This window comes from Octodon degus, unplaced genomic scaffold (assembly GCF_000260255.1).
Source record: "Octodon degus isolate 3935 unplaced genomic scaffold, OctDeg1.0 scaffold00002, whole genome shotgun sequence".
Taxonomy (NCBI): domain Eukaryota; kingdom Metazoa; phylum Chordata; class Mammalia; order Rodentia; family Octodontidae; genus Octodon; species Octodon degus.
This window is the reverse complement of record NW_004524578.1, coordinates 33,403,175-33,428,877: the sequence shown is the minus strand read 5'-3', so window position 1 is coordinate 33,428,877 and position 25,703 is coordinate 33,403,175. Positions and strand designations below refer to the sequence as shown.

The 25,703-nt window shown below is 42.4% G+C and overlaps 1 protein-coding gene across 3 annotated transcripts in view; it reads right to left on the bottom strand.

Moving 5' to 3' along the window:
* Lifr (LIF receptor alpha) overlaps window positions 1-16,161 on the bottom strand; it is a 180,172-nt gene extending 164,011 nt beyond the window's left edge. For 2 of the 3 annotated variants that reach the window (XM_004623427.3, XM_023711893.1), the window contains exon 1: window positions 16,023-16,160. The gene's annotated coding sequence lies outside the window, so the exon portion shown is untranslated. Of the gene's footprint in view, window positions 1-16,022 lie in introns of all 3 variants that reach the window. The other variant, XM_023711895.1, reaches the window with a different exon arrangement.
* Between the last annotated feature and the right edge of the window lie 9,542 nt (window positions 16,162-25,703).

Below are 25,703 nucleotides of genomic sequence, written 5' to 3'. Positions count from 1 at the left end.
GTAAATCAGCATAAAGGCTCTCAGAGTCAAAAAAAAAAAAAAAAAAAGAAGGAAAGAAAATTAAGATTGTTTAATATCAGGTTTCCAAGCTTTGTTTAGATGGAACACTTTCCAAACACCGTATCAAGGTACTACAACAATCTGAGTTTACCAAGCACAGGAATTCATTCGTATACTAATTAGAAAAAAAAAACCAAACATGTTCTTTTGCTATAAAGCATGCATGTGGCCTCTTCCCTGTACAATATTCCATAATTAACTCTGTATAACTTTAAGTTATCCATGTGTAAAAAATTCTTTAAAAAAACTCAGAGAATTCTATATAAATACCTTTAATATGATTCTACCTAGTTGTAGGCTGTTGAAATTTAATAATGTTAATGGAGAACACGTGGAGGTGAATCTAAAAGAGCTGGTTCTTCCAGGTAGTGGAGCATTCCAGAAAAGATTGTACTTTTAAATCCTTTTCGTTACCATGTTTGGAATTATGCAATTCCTGTAAATTAAAGCAATGCACTACCCCTCCCCCACCCCCCATTTATGGGAAGCCATTATTTTAAAAGTCCATAAGCAGCTCTGCAGTTATGAATAGCATCAAGCCTGTCATCAGTACCATTGGGAAAGCTCACTTCGGCCTTTTCTCCACCTCTGCCAGAGCACCCTTACCCCTCTTCTGTGGGCCGCTCATGACATACAGAGCCCACGCAGCTATGTGCGTGTGGGTTCTTGCTTCTCAGTAATTCCTGTGGGAGCGCACCACAGGAGTGGCTGTGATTGCCTCGTGATTCTTCCAGTTTTAAGTCATTGAGGATAATTATGTTTTTGAAAACCCATCCTCTATTCTCTGACACCTTTCTCTCTGTTGTCACACTCAGTTAAAATTTCCCAAGACCCTCCTCCCTGTTCTACTTTTTAAAAATTATTTTATTTATTTATTTATTTATTTATTTATTTATTTGATACAGGGTCTCACTACGCAGCTCAGACTCCTAGCGACTCCTGTCTCAGCTTCCCAAGCACTGGGATTATAGGAGTTGCCCCCATGCCCAGACCCGGTGTCTGGCTTTTGCTTGCCATGCAGGCGCTTAGACCGCCAAGCTATCTCCCTGGCCCCGAGGTCTACTTCTTAAATGATGGAGCTCTCCGATTTCTGTTTTAATGCTCTGCTCCTGCTGCCCTCCCTATATGCTGCAGTGCATCAATCTATCCTCAGTCCTTCTCCCCCAGACGGGCCTGTCTTCACCCCATACTGCTCTTGAACTTCAGGACTATGTTCTGAGTTTGTCTGTTTGTTTCTGAGACAGGGCCTCCTTACATTTGTTTTTGAGATAGGTCTCATTGTGCAGTTCAGGCTGGCCCAGGCTAGCCCCATAGGGACCACAAACCTGCTTTAGTCTTCCAAGTGCTGGGATTACAGGTGTAGATGACCACCTCTGGCTCAGAACTCTATTCCAATAGCCAGTAGCTAATCTCTACCTTGTGCTTCACGTTTTTCTCAAAATCATTGTATTCCAAATGGAACTCTTCATTTTCCTCCCCAAACTGCCTTCCTTGCATTCCTCATTTCGTTCATGGTCTCAGCGCCTGTGTAGCATCTCAAGTTTAAAACTGGGCATCATCTCTCGTCTCTATTTCTGCTACCTTAACCTCTGACTCATGCCCCCTCTGCTGATACACACTCTAGGCGCCTCTTTTATTCAAATGCTCATGCTGCTCCTTTGGGTTCTGCATGTAGCACAGCAGTGATGCGGGTGGTTCTGCACGCAGTCTGCCAGGGATGGGGTTCTTGCTCTGTCACTCTTTGTGGTGTGCCACAGTTGAGTTAGTCAGTTTTACTGGACCTCAGTTTCCTATTTTTTGCAAAAGAAAGCATTGCCATATCTATCACATAGGATTATTTAGAGGATTATTTTAGCTACTAAGTACAAAATGGCTAACACAGAATATGTGTACACTAAGTGGTAGTTATCAATATTAAAGCTATTAGCTGATTTTTCTTAGACTAGTCTCTACTCCTATTAGAATCATTTTTCTAAGAGACAAATCCTGGTTTTCTACCACTTACAGGTTTAAGTTCAACTTCTTCAGTAGGACATTTAAGATTCTTCAAATTTCTGTTCCCAATATATTTTTTTGGGCTTATATCTAATAGTCCAACTTCCAAATGCTGATGTTCTTGCCATTAAACACGTTGTCCCTTTCTATCTCTGTGCTTTTACATTTACTGCATTTGTGTGTGTGCGTGTGTGTGTGTTTAGTAAGGGTCTACAGGGTCTCACGACACAGATTGGACTCCTAGTGATTCTCCTGTTTTCAGCCTCCCAAGAGCTGGGATTACAGGCACGTGCCACCACGCCCTCTCACTTGCAGTCTCAGTGCACCCCGGGGGCAGGGCCGGCCCGGCTTTACTGCCTGTGTTAACCAACATGTCTGAGATATGCTGCCGTAACCTGTGTCTCAGTGGTTTTACCCACACAAGCTTGTCTCTTGCTTATTCGACACGTTAGATGTAGGTTGGCCTCAGCTCTGTCCCAGGAGAATTTATCCTGGGAGGAGAGCGGAACGGCTTCTTTCTGGTAACAGTTTTCTCACATAGCAGTGAAGGAACTAAATTGGATTGCTGTGACAGAGTCTAGCAATCTCTAGAGGTGGAGTTTTGGGAGAGGTAGTTGGATCATGAGGGCTGTAAACTCAATGGATTAATGGTCATTGGGAGGTGGTGGAAGCTTTGGGAGGTGTGGCCCAGTTGGAGGAAGTGGATTCTGGGACCAAGCCTCAGAAGGGCATATGGTGACCTGGGTCTCTGGCTCTCTGACTCTCTGTCTCTGTCTCTCTCTCTCTCTCTCTCTCTCTCTCTCCCTCTCTCTGCCTCTTTCTCTCTCTGTCTTTCTGTCTCTCTGTCTGTCTCTCTCCCCTTCCTTTTTTCTTTTCTTCCTTCTTTCCTTTCTCCCTCCCTCTCTCTCTTTCTCTCTGTCTCTCCCCCATTTCCTCCCTCCCACGCCTCCCACTCCTTCCTTCCTCTTTCCTTCTCCCTTCCTCTTTCTCTCTCTGTCTCTCTCTCCTTCCCAGTGGCCATGGAGTGAGCAGCTTTGGCTCACCATGTACTCCTCGCCACAATGTTCTTTCTGCCTCGCCACAGGCCTAACAGCAACAGAGCCAAGCAGCCATGAGCTGAAAGCTCGGAAACAGCTCAGAAAAGCTGAGTGACACAGGGATCTGAAAAGTCTTGCTTAGAAGTAGCAGAAAACATTTCTACCATCATTTTATTTTGACCTAAGCCAGCTGTACAATCAAATCTGACCTAAACTGGATCATGGAAACACAAACCTATCATACAGAGGTATTAGGAATAGTCAGCAATAATAATATAATCTTCCTAGTTTCTTGCATTGAAATGTCATCATATGTCCGTTTTCTCCCCTCATCTTAAAATCTGCAAAACTTTGTTATCACTTCCTTTGTACAATTTGCCTCTTGCCACCAGGTAGAGTTAGCTCACTCCTTTGCATTCTTCAAAAACCCTAGCCTCTTTTCTAATAAAGTGCTTATCACACTCTACCAAGAGTATCTGGTTACATCTTTCTTGTGGTCAAAGATCATTTCTCTTTCCTTGGTTCCTAGCAGCTCAGAACATATTGATAGGATGTATGAATAAAGCAGTTAGCTGCTTGGCCAATTATCAGGCAGTTTGGAAGGCTTTTCTGCATAAGTAAGTAGTAGCAGGTGACCAAGTAGCTCCTTCATTCAGGCAGCAAAGAGATACAAAGACTGGTGGAAAAGCTGTTTGTTTTTTCCATGCATATCAAATACTTACATCATTTTTTTTACTTTGTCCTCAGCCTGTTGCTATGTACCAAGAGTAAATGCCTTAGAAAGAGAGACTGTGCATATAGCCATGGGCTGTAAGTGCATTCAGTATTTCAACACAAACACATTATGTTTGTTTAGTGTTTGATTAAACTTTCCTTCAAGTCATGTGATCTATTAAAAAGACAAGAGCAGTTGAATTACTTTATTTTTTTTTTTAATTTTATTTATTTATTTGTGTGTGTGGGGGGGCAGCTCAGCCCACCAGGGGGCGGGCTGGCTGGCATGTGGTGCTGGGGGATCGAACCGTGGTCCCTGGGTTTTGCTAAAGCTTGTTCTAAGTAGGTGCTTTAGACCACTGAGCCATCTCACCAGCCCAGTTGAATTACTTTGAATCATAAGTGAAGCCTCACCTTTGGGCATCTTTTTTTGGGAGGTACTAGATCAAATCCTGAGGTGGTCCACTTTACCACCAATGTATTGCACATTCATCCTTCCTCCGGGAGGCACTGGCACCTAGTTCAACATCTTGCTACTTCTTCACTATCCCTTTGTGCTCCCTCTACTTGATTTCCCTCTGCCAGAATGCCCCCATTCCTTTCTCAGCCCCTCTCCAGGGCGTCAGCTTCCTTCTAAGTCTCTCTGATGTTCTGTCTCACGGTTCTGCAGCAGCACTGAGCTCAGTTTCACAACGTTTTCGTCTTGTGCCTGTTTGGTCACATCCTACTGTTACTATACACAGTCCTAGACTTAGGATGACTTGTCTAACGATAACCCAGGAGACACCACACCTCCAGTTTTGCACTCTGATCTTTTCTTGGGCTAGTGATATTCAGTATGACAATCTGATGGTACAGAGAAGTGGCCCGCAGCTCCCAGCTCCCAAGAGCTACACAGTCGCACAGGTAAATCGATATACGGTGAAGCTAAACAATGATGTCTGACAGGCACGTTAAGTGCGTTTTATCAGGACTTTGCCACAACACAAGTGAGGATCAGCTTTTTCTGTTTATATCTGCTTCCTCTCAAAGAAATAAGAGCCCTTTGAGATCAGGCACTTGAGTGTTTATTTCTTCTCTACACTCAGACAGACTGCTTGGGTCCTAAGTAAGGTGCTCAGTTAATTCTTGTCAATTGAGCTCTTGTCACATGTGGAACTAAAAGTAAAATTTAGGATTTGTACATTTTGTGGTTAATAACACGGTCTGATACTTTTGTGATCTGCAATAATGGTGTCTTTCCAGCATTAGTTAAAATGTTGATTTCTGTTTATTATGTTTCATGCAAAAGTTTTTGGATGTTAACTAATTCTCATGAGGACGTACTTGAATATTTAGGGGAGCAATGTCCAACCAAAACCTCAAGTTCCAAAAGGAAAAATAAATAAATGTGATCATATTAAACTAACAATCTTGGGAACAACAAAGGAAAAATATTAACAAAGTTAAAAGGCAGACTGAGGGCTAGGAAAAACCATTTTCATATTACATATCTGATAAAAAGGTTAATATCTAAAATTTATAAAGAACTTTTGCAAAAAGGGCAGGCCAAATAGCTCAGTGGATTAAAGCACCTGTTTGCAGGCTCAGGGGCTAGGGGTTTGATCCCCAGGCCTGCTGTGCTGGCCCTTCCCCCAGGGCATGCTGAGACAGCAATTGAGACTGGGCGTGGTGGCACGCTCCTGTAACCCTAGCTCTTGGGAGGCTGTAAACAAGGGGATCACTATGAGTACAAGCTAGTAGTGAGACCCTGAACACGCTGTAGGCCTTTCCCTAAACACACACACACACACACACACACACACACACACACACGAACTCTTACAACTTAAGATCAGAAAAATAATCTAATATATATATATATATATATATGTAAAAATGAAAGAAAGGAAAAAGATATATTTAGGTTTATATGTAGAATAGTTTGGATGATTGTACTGTCAATTTCTGCTGGTCTTTTGAAAGGAGCAGTTAATGCTTAATTTTTTTTTTATTCTTTTTTTCTCTTTTGAATTTCTTACAATTTCTTTGTTATTTTGTTTTGTTTTTTCTTTAAATGAATCTTTCACATTTATATCTGGTGGCCTGAGCAACAAATTTGAAGATAGCATCATGTAATACAGCAACTAATGTTGAATTCCTATTACTTCGTTTAGTGAAATCGTGTATCATTTCTAGTGCTGGATTTTTCTATCATTATTTTGTATTCTTTAAAAAAATTAGATCTGTGAAAGACCTGATCCGGTATTTCTTCAGAGAATACATACCAATGGCCAGCCAGCACAGGCAAAGGTGGTAAGCACAGTGCTTCATCAGGCAAGTACACATTAGAGCAGTGGCCTTAAAAGACACAACCCATTATGGTGGCTATTATCAAGAATCAAGGAATAACAAATTTAGCAAGGATGTGAGGAAAAAGGAACCCCATGTATCTGGCAGGAATGTAGAGAGATGGTGCCGCCACTCTGGTAAATAGTATAGGGGCTGGTGAGATGGCTCAGTGGTCTAAAGCACCTACCTAGAACAAGCTTAGCAAAGCACAGGGATTGCGGTTCAATCCCCCAGCACCACATGCCAGCCAGCCTGCCCCCTGGTGGGCTGAGCTGGCCACACACACACACACACACACACATAAATAAAAATTTTTTTAAAAAATAAATAAACAGTATGAAGCCTTCTAAAAAGAAATTAAAAACAAAAAAACACTCGTAATTCAGCAATCCCCTTTCTAGGCATAGCGAAAGAAACTGAGGTCACCACCTTGTAAAGAGATCTACACACTCATGTTCACTGCAGAATTATTTACAGTAGCTAAGAAATGGGGGCAATATAACTTCATCAATAGACACATGGGTAAAGAAAATATATATAACACAATAAAATATATTTTTCAGCTTTAAAAAAGGAGATCCTGCCCTTGATCATACATGAATAGGCCTTATGCCATTATGCCACACGAAAAGGCCAAATCAGAAAGTAATCTCATTTATATTTAGAATTGGGAAAAGATGTTAAATGCATATGTAGAGATAGACAATAAAATAATACTAGAGGAAGGAGTGAGAAGGGCTTAAACACTGGAGAGACATAGGTCAAAAGATATAATAGAACAGATATGAACAAGTCTTGAGATCCAACGTACAACACGTGTTAACATGACTAAAGCTAACAAAATTATATTGTACTGGAGAATTTTGTTAAACACTCAATCTGCTCTTGTGTGAGACCAACACAAATATAGTTACATTAACTTATGTTAATTTGCTTTACTGTAGTAACAATTTTACCATCTATATGCAGTTCATGACATTCTACAAACATCAAATATATATAATAAAACATGCAATAAAAGGAGAAAGTGCTTAGAAAAGAAATATGACTTACAGGTTACTGGACAGCTGAAAAAAATTAGAAGCTATCATATATCTTTTTGTTATCATTGTCATAGAAAAGTGAGAGCTTCATTTAGACTCCCCAGTTAAAGGAAGATGATTTAAGTTATAGGCGCCTTGGAAAAAACAGTTCCATGTGCTAATTTAACTAGATCTTCTAAAAGAAAACAATCCAAGGGCAAATTGCATTCATATAATTAGCTCAAGAAAGAAACTTTCAGTTTTGGTAACTGTCCTACCCATTACATAAGAGAGCATTAGTGTCAGAGAAGGAAAAGGGCAAAAGAGGTTGTAATTAAAGCAAATCTTCCCAGAGCCTTGGACTGCAGCAGGAGTACAGCCAGAATAAGCAAGGCTACTGACTTTTGCCAGAGTCGTGTTTAGAGGTTACTTTATCATAGTCCTTACTTTAGAAACCTAATTTGAGCACAGAAGGGCCCCCAGTGTTCAGTGACCTTCATGTGTTTCCCATTAGGGGCAGAAGGGAAATGCTCTGGTGGCTTCTGAAAATAAGAGGAAATGAAGACGTTCAGATTGCTTTTCGCTCGGTGAAAGTCTGCATGTCAACCTGGACATAGGGTAGGTGGGGCGAGTTTTAAAGTGCAGGAATACACAGTCATCCAGAGTCATCTGAGAACCAATGCCACTGGTCACCCCATTGCTCATCTTCTTTCAGGCAGAAATGCATCTATCTGGGCTCAAAATGGTTATATGATTCAAAATAACAATGATTTTTCAAACATAAGTTAGTGGTAACATATTACCAATGAATTCTTTTGCTAACTAAACACTTACAGATTTGGAAGCTTCTAGAAATGGCCTGTCAAATATTTTACTCATTTACTCCCTACGAAGAGAGCATGGTTAATTCTTCCAGGTCAGCAACTCCCTTGCCCTGCTTCCCATCTGCAGCCAGGATAATACAAAACCACTAAACCAAGCGCGGTATCACTGTTAGTTACTTATCCAATGTCCACCTCTCCCTTTTTCCTCACAAAACACTTGTCCAGCTAAATATTTACCTTTTCCATCCCGAGGGGGTGCTGGTACAAGCTTTGGATTTCCTGCTAAAAGGACATGGATTTCCCTCTTTTCTCTTGCTTTAAAAGCAGAAGTAAAGTCCTAGCTAGAAGCGACCATCTTGGACTCTAAGTCACTGTGGGGGGCACATGAGAAAGATAGGAGAACCAGGAGGGTCTGCTGTGACACCATGTACTGTGAACAGTGCTAGCACCCATCTAACCGTGGTTCTCTACAAAGTGTAAAAGCCAACCTTCCCATTTGTCAAAGCCATCCTGTTTGGGCTTTCTGTTCCTTGCAGTCAAACGCATTGCTGATGGACACACCAGATCTGATAGAGACGCACAGACGATGCCAGTATCTTGGGCTATTGGGGTAAAGGAATTGTACTTTGGACAATGCTGAAAGCGTTATAGTTTTCTTGTCCTTTCTCAAATGCCCCCCACTGATTCCTTTTCACACAGTTTTGAGCCAGACTTCAAAAATGAAATTTAAAGCATCACCCTCACACATGGCATGTCACCTTCTTTCCTCTGACGTAGGAGTGCTCTTCCCACACGAAGAATCATTACCATCCAGCTAGCACAAGATTTTCAGCAAAGTTTATAATATAAAAGACATCAGCTGAAAAATGAGTCCCATATGTATTTAAAATAGTGTATAGAAGGATGATTGCATTATTATACCAATGTTTGTATAACCTAATTTCCACTATGAAAATCCTATTTTAGTTCCAGCTGTAAGTACAGCATTCATCTTCCAATATTCAGGAAGAGGACTCATATATAAGAGTTTTATGTGGACTCCGTAATTCTGTTTTGCAAGATTTTTATGTGATGTTCACTGTAGTCACTTTCAAGTGCTAACTTGTAGGTTCCCATTGTCATAGCTCATATTTCTGCATAAAAATGATTTCTAAACTGGTGCTGTCTGATTGATGGGTTGGGTTATGGGTGACTACACATGGCACACAGCCATACTCCAGGCTTCTGCAAATATACAATTGCACTGCATCCTTCAGACCAAAGCCATTGTCTGGCCTGGTTCCAATTGTAGTCTTGGTGCGTTGTTTCTTCTCATTTTGCTTTAAAACTTAAATGGCATTCAGAAGAATGGGTACCAAATGCCAGCTTATTTAGCTTCTTTTCACTCTCCCATTTAGAGAAGTATGAGCCAAAGAATTTAGAAATGTAATAAATCTATCACTTAAACATTTGCATCCTTAACAACAGTCACCACTGATGGAGATATGCACTATGGCTAAGAATTGTGCTAAGCACTGCACATGCATCAACTTCTTTAGACTTCACCAGAAGTAGGGAGATAATAGGGAGGTCTTCACTCAACCATCAGTGAGTTTTAGGAGGAGCTAGGGGCAAGACTCTGGGATGTAGCTGTAAAAAGGGTAGATTCATGTGCTCATGCCACCTAAGCACCACCACCTCAGCAGATGGTGACATTTCAGGTAAAGGAATTAAACTTTGGACAATGCTGAAAGAATTGTAGTTTTCTTATCCTTCCTCTCTCTGATGGGGGTAGAGACCTTGTGAAGCCACAGGTACAAAAAAGGGAGACAACTAAGTATGTATAATAGTGCCTGAAGCTAGACAAGCCCCACTGAGAAAAAGATGCTAAGCCTTGTTATTAAGATTTATTAAGGCAAAGGGGTGGTGACACTAATGTGGAGTGTCACAAACGTTGTAGGCAGATGATTGAGATATCAGCAACATGGGGACAAAAAATGTCAAGTAACAGTTCCAACATACTGGAAACCAGGCCACTATTTTTGGAGTAAGAATGAGTGAGAGATCAGACTGGTGACACAGGCAGCTGACAGATCTAGAGGGCCATTATCTCTGGATAATGGACTTTATCCTACGCACAATGCAAAAGCATCTAAAGACAGTGGTGTCTACGAATGTGTGGTGTGAGTGAATTAGGGAGAAGAACAATCATATTTAAACTCAGATTTAGAGAAATTAAGAAAGTGCCTGAAAACATGTAAGATGGAAGTTCTTCAAGGCTCTCCCATCTTCTAGTTTTAGCAGTTTTATCCCAGTCAGGTACATTAACGCTATCAAGTCCATTGAACGACAGTTCAGAGCCCATATGAAAAGTCTATCCCCATGGTAGGGGTCAGGATTCCAAGGGTCTTGGTTTTTTGTTTCTTCTCATTAGCCTCTTAGAATTGGGAATCTGTATTTCTGACTCCATCTATTTGTACATGTCTCAAAGCCCATTTTGATTAATAACATTTTATCAAAACAAAAATTAAGGCATTTGGGGAAGCCATTCTCCTGCTAGCAAAATCCTCATGGCTCAACTTAATGTTGACAACGTTAACATGTGGGGTACCATGTACAGATGAGTAGCCTGAGGTCCCACTAGCCCCAGGTCACACAGATAGAAGGTTCTAGCCCGGCAGGCCAGAGTCTGTCTCTGGGAAGCCAAACTCTCAGGACTACACAGCTATGTAATTCTTTCTGATCAGGACTCCTCCCAACAAGAAGAAGGGGGAGGAAGGGAAAGAAAAGTGAGGGGGTTTACTGGAAGTAGCTTTAATATAAAGCACAGTGCATGCAGGATATCATTCCCATGGCTTTTAATATTTTTAACCCATCTTGTTGTTTAAAAGGTCTACAAAAGTCCATGCTATAGATAAGAGAAATACTTTGTTCAGTTCTAACTGAATCTTACTTTTCATTCTTACTATTTTTTTTTTTTATCCAGGGATTGAACTCTGGCCCTTGCACTTGCCAGGCAAGCACTTATTCTACTGAGCTGTCTCCCTGGCCCCTTTCTTACTATTTCAATGTTAAGTGCTGTATCTGATTAGAATTGTTACTGGGACACCCAGTTTGGGTAAGGTAAGTAAAGAGTAAAACATTCACAAAATCCAAAAACCATATTTGCTTGGATCCCTGAAGGCCTTTTCTAAAAAGTCTTTGATCTCTACAGATTAATGAAGTGTCTTCTAGATCTAGTCCTTTTAATCTTTGAAAGGAGTGGCTTTCCCCATAGGGTAAAAGGCATATTGAGATATGAATTTGTCCTAAATGTTTTCTTTAGAGCCAGGCTTGTTTCAGAAAACTTTTGGAAATGTTCTGAGCTGCTCCTCTGTTTTTCAAATCATCTATTTACACATAGTAATCTATTTACACCTTCTACCCAGAGGACTAGAATGTATCAAAGTATGCACATATTTCTTAGTATTTATAATCCTTTAACATTAAGGAGCTCAATGATACTGATCTCATTTTTGAAATTATATTCTTTAGGAAATTGCCTTAAGTTAGTATAATGTAACTGTTCCTCCCATTTTTTAAAAGTATTAATCTTGTTAGATCATGTTTAAACAAGAAGGAGTAGTTTATAGCATTACCCAGTACTTCAAAGAATGATAAATATTACAGCGTAATATTCTGTAACAAAAAGAATTAAATTGATCCAAGTAATATAACTTGTTAAAAATAATGCAATTTTACAATAGTCATTTCTCAAATAAATGATAAATTACTCAATTTCAAAAGGCCAAAACCTATTCCTGAAAATGCTATAAAACTCAAATCTTGCATAATTAAATCCAAAGAAAAGGTAAAAGATAAATCTTGATAACTTTATTCCATTAAAGAACAGTATATGGAAAGCACTGAAACAGAATTATAGCATTATGAAAATTTATTTCTCAAATTAGAGTGGGAATATCAAGGGGTTGGAGACAAAGAAAAGTGTATATGTGTGTTTGTGAACATGTGTGTGCATGTGTGCATGTATGTGTGTGCATATGAGTGCATATGTGTCTCTATTTTGTCCTCAGGCAAGGGGAAGCCTCATCACTTAGTGCTTGAGTCCCTAGAGGGATAAAAAGCCTGATCTAAATCTTCTGTGTTGAAAACCTAGAAAGAATAGAGTTGAAAGCAGTTCAGAAGTGCTAGTGGGACTCTGCTACTCGTATATTTCCCTCACTTCAGTGTCATAAGCCCAGAAAGTGAATCCCATCTTGATGATAACCATGTAACTACTGTTCACTTTCTACCAGTAAGTTATGTGAACATGAGAATAGATGGCATCCTTTGACTACAGTGAGAAGAGAGGCAAATTCTGTTGGGGAGGCTGATCTGCAAGCTGGGGACCTTCAGGGAGGACTGGTTAGTACAGGTGTGCACGGGAAAATTCTGGAAGTAGCAGAAAGGCGTGTGAGGAGGTGGAAAATACCTTGTAAATTTCCCTTGGCTCCTAGGGACCCTGTCACTGTCCACGTGCTTTAAGAGTCTCTTTAAGCACACTTCCTTATATAACATACAAAGGGCAAGCAGGGTTCCTGTTAACCATGGATGAGAAGTTTCATATAGGAGATACTTCAAAGGGCAAAAACTCCATAATGGTAGAAAGTACGAAGAACTATCATATAAGGAGTATTCATTACACGTCCACTGCCATCATTATTACTGAAATCCATTTATGTTGAATCTTCCCCATATACCAAGCACTATTTTAAGCTTTGAACACATATTATCTCAATCCTCACAAGTGTTCAGCCAAGTAGACACTATTATTATTCCTCCTTTACAGAAGATAAAACTAAGATATAGATAAGAAAGTCACTTGTTCAGGGACAGAGGGTCCTATCCCAGAGATTTGACATCCATGACTGCAAATGACTTAAGAGCTTCATTCAAAAGATTGGTGAGATTGGTGTAGACTCCTTACTGCACACCAGATTTGGTGAGGCTGAGGGAGGGGAGTCAAATAGTGACAAAGCAAACATGTGATTCTAATGGCACCAAGGATGCTGAAGGGCAGTTTGAAGCATAATGATAGCACCTGTGTAGACGACTGGGTCTCATTTCGTTTTACTTTCACCGTACTCCTAGTCTTACTTTCTATAGGGACAGAGAAGAACACTGTTGAGGCAGCTGACTGAAGACAAACTTCTCAGATACTCCTTAATTGTGAATGCATTATTTCACTCTGAGGTAAGTCATATTTTAATTGCCACTAGCAAATTATTTAGCTTGGAAGCCTATGTGGCAATTATGTGCACATTAAAAGTTCCAGAATATTAATTTTACCTTAGCTCAGTTATACTTTTTCATCTACAGATTTCCTACTGCATATGCAACAGAGCTGGGCACTGTAGTGGCCAGTCACTTGAGCAGGCTGGCAAGAGATGACCCACCAGGCAGTCCACACTTAGTTTGGGACTCAGAGTTATTCTTTAGTTTTCATCTGCTTGTGGAATGCAAACTTTGGCTTTACCAACTGTGTTTATTTCTGTTCAAAGCACTGGAAATAAAAGGTTTGTGCAGACGTTTTAAGGGACCCTATAGACTATTCACAAACTTTTGTGGTCAGTGTAGCCACCAGAGTCAGAAGCAGTGAGTCACTCTAAACTGAGTGCTGCCGCTTCTTAAAATATTGTTTTGGTCTTGTCCTCAGGAAAGTTGGTACGCTCATCGAAAACACTGGTGGGTGGAGAAAGGAGATACCGAGCATAGGTGGAAACACGTGAAATAGTCTCTGTGGCCAAATTTCATTCCAACTATCCTGGTTATTTTTAAGACTGTGCTTGACCCAAGAAGAAATGTAATCTAGAGACATCTCATATTGGTGTATGTGGTCAAAAGCATCACTTCTATGAAAGAGAAGCTGAGGTTGTGAGAGATGAAGTAGTAAGACCAATGTTAGCAGTTTGAGGGTAGTAAGGATGTGCTTAGAAATAACTCCACTTGTCTAAGAGCTACAATCTGTCACTCGTTAACTTTATTCCTTGCTGAATGTTAGACATACTCTTAATTTCTTTTGATGTTATTGTTTCTTCTCCCATTTTTATACCTTGGATGTGGTGACTCTGGCACCTCAGGTGGCGTGAGTTACCCCATCAGCCATGGCTTGCAGCTACCACCCGAGGAAGTATTAGTTATATAACTGCTCTGTTTTCCTCCGGTCACAGAGCTTTGAAGAGTTTTGAGCAGTTTTTAACAGGTATAGCCAGCAGCATTAAATAGCTTCATAAACTGAAGAAATTTTATGACACATTAACATATATGAAAAGACTGCCTATGTGTGCATTTGATGGTAATAAAATGTGAGAAATATGGGAGCGAACTATTCCAGCAGTCAGGTCAGGAGAAATCACTTCTGTTCTGTGTGACTGGGGAGACTCAAGGAGAAGGGAGAGTGTCAAGCATGAAGTAGGCAGCAGGGGGACTTTGTGAATGCAGTCACCATGGGAAAGCTAGCGGGGGTAAACCCTTAAAACTTGTGCTGTCCAATATTGTAGTCACTTTGCCACACGAGGCTATTTAAATCTAAATTATTGAAATACATTAGGGGGGCTGGGGAGATAGCTCAGCTGCCTAAGTGTCTGCCAGGCAAGCACAAGGTCCTGAGTTTGATCTCTGGTACCACAAAGAAAGAAAGAGAGAAAGAAAGAAAGAAAGAAAGAAAGAAAGAAAGAAAGAAAGAAAGAAAGAAAAGAAAAAAAAAGTAGTATTTAAAATTTCAGTTCCTCTGTTCCGTAAGCCACCTTCAGCCAGTGGCTGCTGCGCAGACGTGCGCCCCCTGCAGCACTGCAGGAAGTTCTTTTGCACAGCAGTAGCAGCAGCAGCAGCAGCATAGAAGGAAAGGTGGACAGGTGGGAGGGAGGCATAAGGTGGTGGCTACGGCTAGATGTACGTGTCTTCCCAAATCAGGTGCCGAGATTCTGACCCTTTAGCTGATGATACTGGAGGGGTGGGGGTGGTGGTGACTGAGACGGAGGGGTACCGTGATGAATGCGATTAGTGCCCTCATAAAAATGCCCCAGAGAGCTCGCTCCATTTCTCCCCGGAGTCGACAGAAGGTAGTCTACGAACCAGAAAACAATCTTTAGCAGGTTCTGAATCTTCTTGATACCTTAACCGTGGGCTTTCCAGCCTCAGGAACTGGGAGGAATAAGTATTCACGGCTTCATCCACCCGGTGGATAGTATCTTTGTTGTAGGGACTCAAACAGAATTGGACAGAAATATTTACCAATAACAGATGGAGTAAGTAAAGGGAACAGGGAGACGGGATGCACAGGCAGGTCCCAGGAGAAGGCCCTGGGAGCATTCCACTACTCAAGTTGCAGATCGCACGGCGGGACACTCAGATGAGGTGGAGGTGGGATGGGCATGGTACTCTGGGATTCCTGCTGCTTTGTCAACCTAAAACATCTCTCAAAAACGAAAGTTGATTCATTACCAGTGAAAATGAACTGTTGTCCCCAAGTATTTTTAGAGACTCTAAGAATTTTCACTTTCACACAGTGACATGATAATAAAACACATCACTGTGATTCAGTTGATAATCTAACTTAACTATATGTGTTTACACAAATATTTCACATATTAGGGGGAAAAAACCAATGTACCTTTCTCCAGTTGTCCACAGCACAGCACCAGGCCCTCATCCTGGGGAGCAGAGTGGATGCTGGGTTTCCATCTCCACTTGCCTCCTTGCTCAGAAGTCTTTGTGCAGCTCACAGACTGAACAACTGTACACAGTGGTTCTGCTGGGACCTGATCCATTACTACTGTAGGTCCCCAAATAAGAGCAGTTGTGGTTACAATGAATGGGGGAAAAGGATAAGCATCTCTGCAGGGTGTCAAGGACTGAGTAGAGGAAGTTTGACTGAGAACATGTAAATCGCATGAGAAATTCTGGGAGTAAAGAGCCAAAGTCAGAGCCCTCAGAACTGGCGTTAAAGTAGAGGCAAAAAGCCACCTAAAGGAATAGAGTCAACACCTGGGAGAAAGGAGGCACATCAAAGCAACGCTCACCTGGAAAGCCAGCTCAGCAAGGTAGCAGGTCCTCATCTGAGCCAGTCAGGAGTTGCTGGTGGTCGTGGTGAGCTCAGTTCTGTGCAGCACAGGCTGCTGCCTGGCCTCAGGGCCAGGCTCTGAGGGAGGACAAGAGTTGGAGTAGTGCAGGCTGGGAGGCTGGCTGTATATATAAGGCTCAGCCCAAGGGTTGGAGGGAAAGAGGAGAAGGGGAACGCATCCCAGCAATGCCTGGAATGCATCAGCTGTGCAAAGCAAAACTCCTGGGAAAACCGCACGTGTCTTGCACTGCGGCTCAAGGAAGTGGCAATGGGATAAAGAGTTTTCGCTTCTAAACCAGGTTTGAGCCCATCCCAGCGTTGGAGTTAGGGACCCGCATCTGACGTCAGGGTGAAAGGAATTAAAGGGCCTGCCTAAACTTCTAGGATCGGAGGAATCTTGAAAAGAGCCAGTAGGTAATCTGAGTAGCCAGCTTCACCGAATGCCTGGGCAGGGGAGCTGAACTGGCTAGGTTTTCGCCACTAAGGGAGACTTTCCGGAGCAGAACTGAATTTGTGGAAAATTCCATTATTCCTTTTCAATAGGCTGGTGCTTTCTCGAGCCTGGTGTTTAAACCACCTGCGCCGAAATCGCCACAGATTTCCTGCAGACTTCTCAGATCTGCTAGCAACCCAGGGACTCTGCGCCTCTGGGCATCAGGCCAGAGAGCCTGTGTCCTAACCAGCTTCCTACATGCTCTTTCTGTACCTACACAGTGAAGTCAGGATAGGGAAGGAGAGCAGTGGTTCTCAAGTTTGGGGTGGGGGCATCCCACTTCCAGGGCTTGTTAGCATGCAGATTACAGGGTTCCAAACTACAATTTTCTCCATTTAGTACCTGGGGTGGTGTCTGAGTACATTTCTAACAAGTTCCCTATGATCCTGTAGATCGGGGTCTACACAATGACATCAGATGAGAATTTCTTTTTACCTACAGTTTCTTAAAACTCAGAAGTGTAAAATCCCCCTTCTCATTCATCCCACAAATGAGCCGGCCTTCACCGCCCAGTTATTCAGATGACTAACACCCCTGACCTCTTTTTCACCTTGTTAGATAACTCTGGTGTGGTCTTGAATTGACAATAGCAAAAGGGATTTCACCTGACCAGCACTAATCTTGTATATTGTTCTGGCTCTAATGTTTATGTTATCATCAACATTGTCCTTCCTTTGTGTTTGACGGTAATCTGCTCTATATCACGGCAGCTTGGGCTCACTGCAGGTAGCCTCCACCTTTGCTTGTCACAAGAGATAGCATGAGAAAAAAAGACTACAAGAAAAAAAAAGAAAGAAAGACAGAGAGAGAAGCCTGAAAATATTCTGAGTTTTAGCAAGTGTTATTCTCAGGGGGCGTTCTGGGACAGGATGTCTCCAGCATTAGCTAGAGGAAGCCCAGCTTTTGATAAACACGATTCTGCCTTGTGCAGATCAAAGAGAGCCATTTATTCAAGGAAAGGATGGAAGCATTTGATGAGGTCCTTCTGGAGACTCCCCATAAACAGGATAAACTATCAAGGAAAGCTCAGTCTGCAGCCAGGCTGTAGTCACCGGGAACAATGGAGCAGGGAGAGCAGAGGGTGGCGAGGAAAGAGCCTGCGACCTGAGGAGATGGTTCTGCCAAGAGAATGGTCGTAAACAGGATTAGCTGTAATGAGATTATCAACTCAGGACCTGACGTCTTGTGTTGGGACATCAGTGCTGCGGAAAGCAAAGATGCAGAAGTAGCCGCTAGGTGAGAGGATTACAAAGCAGGGGGCAAGGGCATTCTCTTCCGAGCTTCCCTCCCCACTCCAAGGATAAGAGTGGCCAGAACTGCAGGCGTTGCTTTGTTAGAGTGGAAACATGAGGGGCTTTAAGGTAGTGATTCTCAGTTAGACACTGTTGGGATGTGGGAAAGTTTTTGGTGGTTACCTCCAGGCAAGAGGACGCTATTAGCATCCAAAAGCACAGACCAAGGATGCTGCTTAGTGCCCTGTGACACACAGATTGACTTCGCCCAACAAAGACCTCTCTGGCCCAAATTCCAAGGCAGAGAACCTCTGCCTTCAAATGATACCAGATCCTGGTAGGACACTGAGGACAAGCTGGGTACTAAGCGAGGCAACAGGTGGAGAGGAAACTGGTCGGCATTCCTTGGGCTCAGTCCAGGGGGTGTTGTCACATTATCATCCCCAGAAAGTCAAAACTTTTTAGGTGGAGGTGATCATTTAAAAATAAAACCTATTTATTTTATTAAATACAGCTATACACAAATGGGTAGATAGTATCTCCGTGGTATTAAAACTTCATGGGAGCACGAAGGCAGTAGCTCTGAGTTAAGGTGCTTCCCCAGCATTTGAAAGGCCCTGGGTTTGACCCACAGCACAGGAAAAAGAAAGGGAAAATCACAGGGCGTGGTGGGGAAAGAGTGTCTACAGAAGCTCCTTAGAGGGGCAGCATTGCAAAACTGGGAGGCACACTGCTTCTTCTGGAGGAATCGAGGTACGCCCACTTCCTCCAGTTGCACTCAAGGTCTGCGTGGTGGGCTCGTCCTAACAGATAAATCTGCGTTGGTGACTACAGATCTTCACGCTGGTTTCTAATAGCTTTCAGGACAAAGCAGTGAAGTCTTTCTCCTTGAAGGCATGCTTTCTTTTTTTTATCTTTTATTTTATTTATTTATTTTTTATTTTGAAGGCGCACTTTCAAGGTGGCTTGCTCCACAACATCCAGCACCCTCAGTGTCTGCCACACTGAACAATTTACAGGCCACTTCCCACCCACCAGACTCTCTCCTCTGCAGGCCTAGAAGGACCTCTCCTGTCCCTCCCCTGACACTTCTTTAGAACTAGCTTCTGTCTACCCAGCTCTGTTCCCTGGGTTGTTTGCCTTTCTCTAGAACGGAACCTAGCTCAATCCTGGAGTAGCCCGGTTTTCAGCTTGCTCAGACAGTCCACTTACTGGCTCAGGAGTTCCTAGCACTTTTGTGCCTAGCAGAACTCCTGATGCACACCAGACCCATCAGAAATATTTAGAAAAGCCTAAGAGGGTTTGTACTTGGTTATGCTTTGTGTCCAGATGTCCACCTAAAGCCCCAACAGTCACAAGGTGGTAGGCTTTATAGAGACAGCTGAATCTAGAGTTTGTAATTGATTCATAGTCTACTGCTAGAATTAAGGGGGTGACTGCTACACCCACTCTAGGGCAGGTAGTCTGTGTACCATATAAGTGACAAAAAGAGGCTTGCATGCATTCTCCCTCACTTTACTACAATCTTCCCACCATGAGTTCTGTTCTGCCAAACCACTCTGCCTTGGAGGAGGTGATTATGGACTGAAACTTGCACAAACTGTGAGCTAAATAAACCTTTTTTCCTTTAACTTCAAGCATTGGTATTTGGTCTTAGCAATGAGAAAAAAGTAACTAGACACACCCACTATCTTACGTCATTCCCTCCGCCCTGAAAGACAGTCATAAGTATCCTTGTGTCATAGGCAAGTGCGTGGATCCCTCAAATAAGGAATCATATGGCCCCTTTCATGCCCCTTTTGTAACCTGAAGCTTATCTAGAATCTGGCCAGGGGAGATAAGTTGGTCAGTTCCCCTCAATTTCATTTTTATGTATCTTGGTATGATTTTATTTAAATGTCTTTGCAAAAGGTTCATTTTTCTTGGAAATGTGGTATTATAAGTTGAACTAAATTTAGAAATTTTAAATCTTTAAATATTTATTGCCTACGCCTTTCTACTTTGAGAATTCTAATTATATGAATGTAAGTTTCTTGGTTTTGACACAGTGAACTATTATGACTGATCTGTAAATTCTTTCTTCATTTTTATTGTGGACAATTTTATTGTTATATTCATTTATGTTTGTAAATAACTTATTTCAATTTGCAATCTATTAAAAAATTAAAAAAAATACAAGAAACTTGCAGAAAGAGCTTAGCACAGAAATGTTTCACAGGAAGGAAAAAAGGAGTGAGGTAAAGCCAGAAAGTGAGTTAGAGATAAGAGTTTTATCTATATACTACAAGGCTCTGGGCAAGAAACCAAAGGTCATAAAGTATCTCCAGGAAACATGACTGGAAGACCATTGACTTCAAGACCTGAAGCTAACATCAGCATTTTCAGCAAAGTGGTCCCCAGTTGGACTTCAGTTTTGGAACCAAGACTGAAGTAATCCCTAATTCAGTCACAGAATCCATAGTGTAGAGCAAAAGCTGCTAAATTGGAAGCCGTCAGTTGCAGGGAGAACTGTGGTTCTGGAGGTCAGAGGGATGACCCAGACTTGAAGCATTGCTCAGAAGTCACCATCGGTGTGTAGGGCTTGTGTCACAGGTGGTCACAGGGGGTCTGTGGAATTGTGATGAAGTTAGGGAATAAAACACCATGTGAGAATGGGGCTGAGTGGAGATAATGCTGAACAGTTCTACAATGTCCTGTGTATTTTCATTTAGCTCTTCTCAATTAGACTGTAGACTCCTTGGCCCTGGGGGCAGCTTTGGAAACTTCTTCTTTTCTCTTTCAGTGCTTTGAAACTAGGAGGTGCTCAAATTTTCATTAATGGTCCTCCATCAACAAACTTTTGGAAAGAGCTCTCGCTTTGCCTGCATGACCTTTACTTTTAACTACAGTGAATCCCTGACTTATTAAGTTCATAATGTTCGAATTGTGAACTTCCCCAGATACAATGGGCCTTGAGCTAGGGACATTTGTAGATGCAACCAAATCCCAGAAGTAGCTCACACGTGTGCCAGTTGATGTGAAAGTTGTGCTGCTGCTGCATGTTTGCTGTATAGTATGAGAGCATATAGTATTTGTGTGTGCATCTGATTTTTTTATACCTTATGTAGTATATTTGTGTCAAGGGTGTATAACATTTGCTTTGTTGGACTATCAAATGAATCCAATTTCAAATGAATCTCCTGGAATGAAACTCATTTGTACATTGGGACTTAATGTACTAGGTTCTGCTGTCAAATGACTGGAACATTTCTTTAACAAATTGTCTATAACTTCTGTTGTTCAGTCCACTGGGCCTGTTCTTGGGTACCTTTTGCAGTGTCTGTGCCCTTCTGGTCTCTGGGAACCTGCCCTTCACTTCACAGCTATCACTCTTAGCCTGAACATCACTACAGTCTTTTGGTTCTTTTTTTGCAGCCAGTCTTTCTTAACGTTGCTCTCAGCCTCCCATGCCAGTTCCCATCTTTCTCCTCATCTCCTGAAAGCAAATTAGGGAGCAAATTGCTCTTCTTCCTTCTCTCTTGTTTTAAACTTTACCTTGACCATTCCCTTCATGGTCTCATCTGGAGCTTCTCTGGGGGTGATCCAGACCCTGATATCTTTCTTGATCTTTTAAGGCCTGGTCCTTGGGGCCTGGAAGAGGATGCTGTGCCAGGCCACCAGTGGACAAGGTGGCCAGCAACACAGGGTCAGTGTTGGAAGCCAATTTCTGTTTGTGAACTGGACAAACACAGAGGTAGGGGAGGGCCCAGGAAGGGTGCTAGGGGCTGAATGCTTATCTTAGAAGGGTGCTAGGGGCTGAATGCTTATTGCCTCTTGACCAACAGGTTCACAGGTTGATATGTTGGCATTCATTGTGGGTTAGATCTGGGTGTCCCCCTCCTAAAGCCTTGTTTGTTTGGATCATGATGATGAGGCCACCGTGGATTCGTCTATGGATGAGCTCATAGGGCAATGTGTTATTAGAAGGCATCATCTGGTAGGAAGAAGCAAGAGTTGTGCAGCTGAGAGTGCTGTTAGGAGGCAAGACCTGTTGGAAGAGGTGGTTACTGGGGTGTGACCTGGACTGGTGTGTTCCCCACTCCTCCTCCCCACCATGCTGGGATCAGCTCTCCTCTGTGGTAGGCCTTCTATCATTCCAGCTCTGATCTTGAGTCTGTCAACAATGAATCCACTGAACCTGTGAGCCGAAATGAACCTTTCCTCCCTTGAGTTGTGGGTGTTGGAGATTGGGTCTCAGCAAAGGGCAAGTGACCAAGATAGGAGTCTGTCCCTTCATGTGATGGTGTTCAAAGGGATGTCTTCAGGAGGTTACTGGTATTAGATGGAGCTATTAGAGAGGATCACTCATGAATAGAATTAGTATCCTTAGAAGTGTCCTCAGAGAACCAGCTTCCTCTGTGTGTCATGAGAGGACACAGAAAGAAATTGCTGTCCATGAAGCAGGAAGCAGACCTTTATCAGACATCTGTCTGTGACTGCCTTGACCTTGGATTTCCTAGCCCCAGAACTGGGAGGAGTAAAATGTCCCCTGTGGAAACCAACCAGCCCATGGTGTTCTCCTAGAGCTGCCAGAGGCAGGGGTCTGGCCCACCAGGACACAGATGTCAAGCGATGAAGCCCAGATGGAAGAGCGAGATGCCAGGTTGAGGCTGGTCTTCTTTCTCCCTCTCCCTTGTTCTGTGCTCACTCAAGATGTTCTCCAGGGTTCTGTTCCTTACAAATATCTCAGCACTTCTTTTCTCACTTTGCTGGGTGACCTCATCCACCCCTATGATTCCAGGTAATGTATTTAAGTTGGGAGTTTCCAAATGTGTGTCTCTAGCCTCAACTCCAACCCATATGTGCCTACAAGTCCCATGTGATTCCAAAAGTCAGCACACATCCCAAGTCAAATTGAGGCTCTGCTCCTCTCCTCCACCCTGACTCTTTGCTGAATAATAATGCCACCCTCCACCCAGTCATACAAGCCAGAAGCCATGTAACCATCTTTGCTTCATCCATCCTTTCTGTCTGTAAGTCAATTTTGCCTCCAATTGTTGGTGAATTTGCTTACTTTTCCCTCTGCACTGAGAATTTTTGGGTCATCTTTTTATCATCTCCTACCTGGATATGCCAGTAATTACCTAACCAATCATGTATATCCAGTTTCACAACCTCCAAGTCAGCCCTGAATGCCATTCTGTAATTTTCTTTCTAAAGTGGGAAGCTGAGGACTTCATTCCATGGTTCGATGACCTCTCATTGCCTACTACCAGATACCATTTAATCACAGTGCTTCACACACAATTCCCTTCCCGATGTGGCCTCCTCTGCCTCTGCCTAGGCTTGTTTGTAGCCTTTTCCCTAGCAGGACCTCATGCTTCAGCTGCAATTAATGACAAGTTCCCAAACAGACCATCATGTTTCATAACTCTAGGCCTTTGTGCCTAGAATTCTTGGCCTGCCTCTTCTCTATTTTCTAAATTCTGAGCTCCACCGGGGCAGGGACCTTGTATCATCATTTCCTTCTCCTTGGCAGCTAGAATAGTGCTGCTCAGACTGTGTTCTTTAGACTCTTAGCACTAGGAGTTACTGAAAGTTATTCCTCAAAGGAGAATCTATGATCAAATGGAAAAACTGTAGAATCGCAGTTTGCAGGAGCTCAGAGAAGTCTTCCCTACTACCCTGAGTCAGATAGAGACCCTTAAGCCAATTCTCAGGATAAGTGAGCAAGAGGCGAAGGCAGACATGTGCCCAGGCCAAGGATGATGAGGGAAATCAGAGAATGAATTGAGCCAGACCCCAGAGTATTTGAAAATATTTAAGAAGAAATTTCTCTCTATCATTCACAATAACATACTGTACTGATTGAACCCCTAGAAAATAAACTCTGTGACACCCTAGTACTAAAACTGACTAAAATTCAAAATCTGCCAGTGAGTATCAAAACATTTTACAATGTAGAGATCAAATCCTCCAGGATGTTCTATTCTCAGACTCACTCCTGTGGTCAGACTCAACTTTAAACTGGCTGGTCTCACCTGTGAATCACATCCCTCAACTCACTTGACAGGACACTCATTTTCCCCTTCTGGCTATGGTGTCTTCTGCAATGACCTCTGATCACAGTGCTTTTGGCCGGTCGCACACAGTAGTCGGCAGCACACTGTGAGTACTCAACGTGTTTACTGAAAGCAGTTAACTCAAGCACAGTTGTATACTGACCATTTGCATTGAAGCTACAGAAATGAAAACTCAAGAAACCAGAGCCTGACCTCAGACCCTTGAAGCCCTGGGGAGCATTTCCTGCAGCTGCTATGACTGAGTCTTCATTGTTCCTATCCAGATAAAAAGTGAATGAACTATTTCCTATTTACTGACAGATGCTGTTATGTTTTAATCTACAATGTCCCCCCAAAGCTGCATGTATTTAGAAGGTGATTAAACTTGGGGGGGCACTATACTTACTAATGAATCAGTATCCTGATGAGTTTGTAGCAGACTTGTGATTAGGAGGTAGGGTCTGGGTAGAGGGGTGTCAGTGGGAGGTGACCTGAAGGTTCTGTCTCCCTTAGCTGTTCCCGCCTTCTCTCTGTGCTTCTTGGTTGCCATGGCTTGAGCCCCTTCTTCTCTGTCATTCCCGTTTGCCATCCCATTTCTGTCTGGGAGCCAGTAAAATATGTGGTAACTCTGTGAGCTGAAATAAACCTCAGCCGTAGAAAAGCGGCCAAGACCCATGGGCAGGAGAAAAGAACAAGGTGGCATCTCTGACTCGGATATCCAGTACACTCCTTGGAGAAATCCCGTTGTCCTCTAGAGTGCAGGGTATTACCAGTTCTGCCCAGAGGCAGTGTCACATGGGGGCTCTGAGCCATGGATCTATAAACACCCAGGACATTGGCTTCCTGTCCTGCAGGCTTTACAACTCTGGGAAAATTATTTGACTTACCTATTTCTTGATTTTCTCACTTGTAAAATGGGGGTGAAAGCCTTATACCTCCTTCCTATGATTCTTATGAAGACTAAATGAGTCACTATTTATGTAGAATTGAGAAGAATACCAGGTATGCAGCAATTTACTATGGAAGTGTCTGTGAAATCAGTCAATTTTAGTTTCTATGTTGGGGCAGGTTCAGGATGAGGCAATAGCTAATAGCAGATAGCATGAATTATCTACAGTGTGAGCACCTATTATTTCAGAAAAGGAATAAAAGTTGTAATTTCTACTGAGTGATTCCATTCATAAAACAAACTACAAAATGCATATTATTTTCTTGTTTTACAGGAAACAGTGGGCTCAGAGGGTGCATGTGCAGGGCTGCATGACTGCACATTACGTGTGGGGCCAGCCTCCAAGATCACGTTCATCCCATTGCCAAGCCAGCCTCCTCCATCAAGCGACACTTTCACAGGGCAAGTGTGGCCTCGAAGCAACCTAGTGCATCCCATTGACTTCCAGGTCAGAAGAGGTTCAGAAACTGCTTAGCGCACACACTATATTATACTGAAGCTATATGTTCAGAGTGCTTTAGTATCCTTATTGTCTATGGGACAAGTTAAACTGGTACACAATGCTTATTCATATATGATAAGTAGTAAATCTCTTTTATCCTTCACCTTCTCCAAGTCCACCAGTTGTGTTCCCCAGATTCTTAGGTAATATTTTAAAAATGATCTGTACATAAACATCTTTTTAAAATAATATGTAAATATGAGGTCTGTCTCTCTCTGTCTGTGTCTCTATATCTCTGTGTATCTGTCTGTCTGTCTCTGTCTGTCTCTCTCTCTCCCTCTCATGCACTCTCACAAACTCATGCACATTCACTGCCTTCTTTTTGCCCATCCCCATGGAAAATTCCCATGTGTTTTTGTTTCAAACTTGATAGATACCCTTATTTGAGGAGAGGGGGATAATCATCTTGATCATAAAATATTC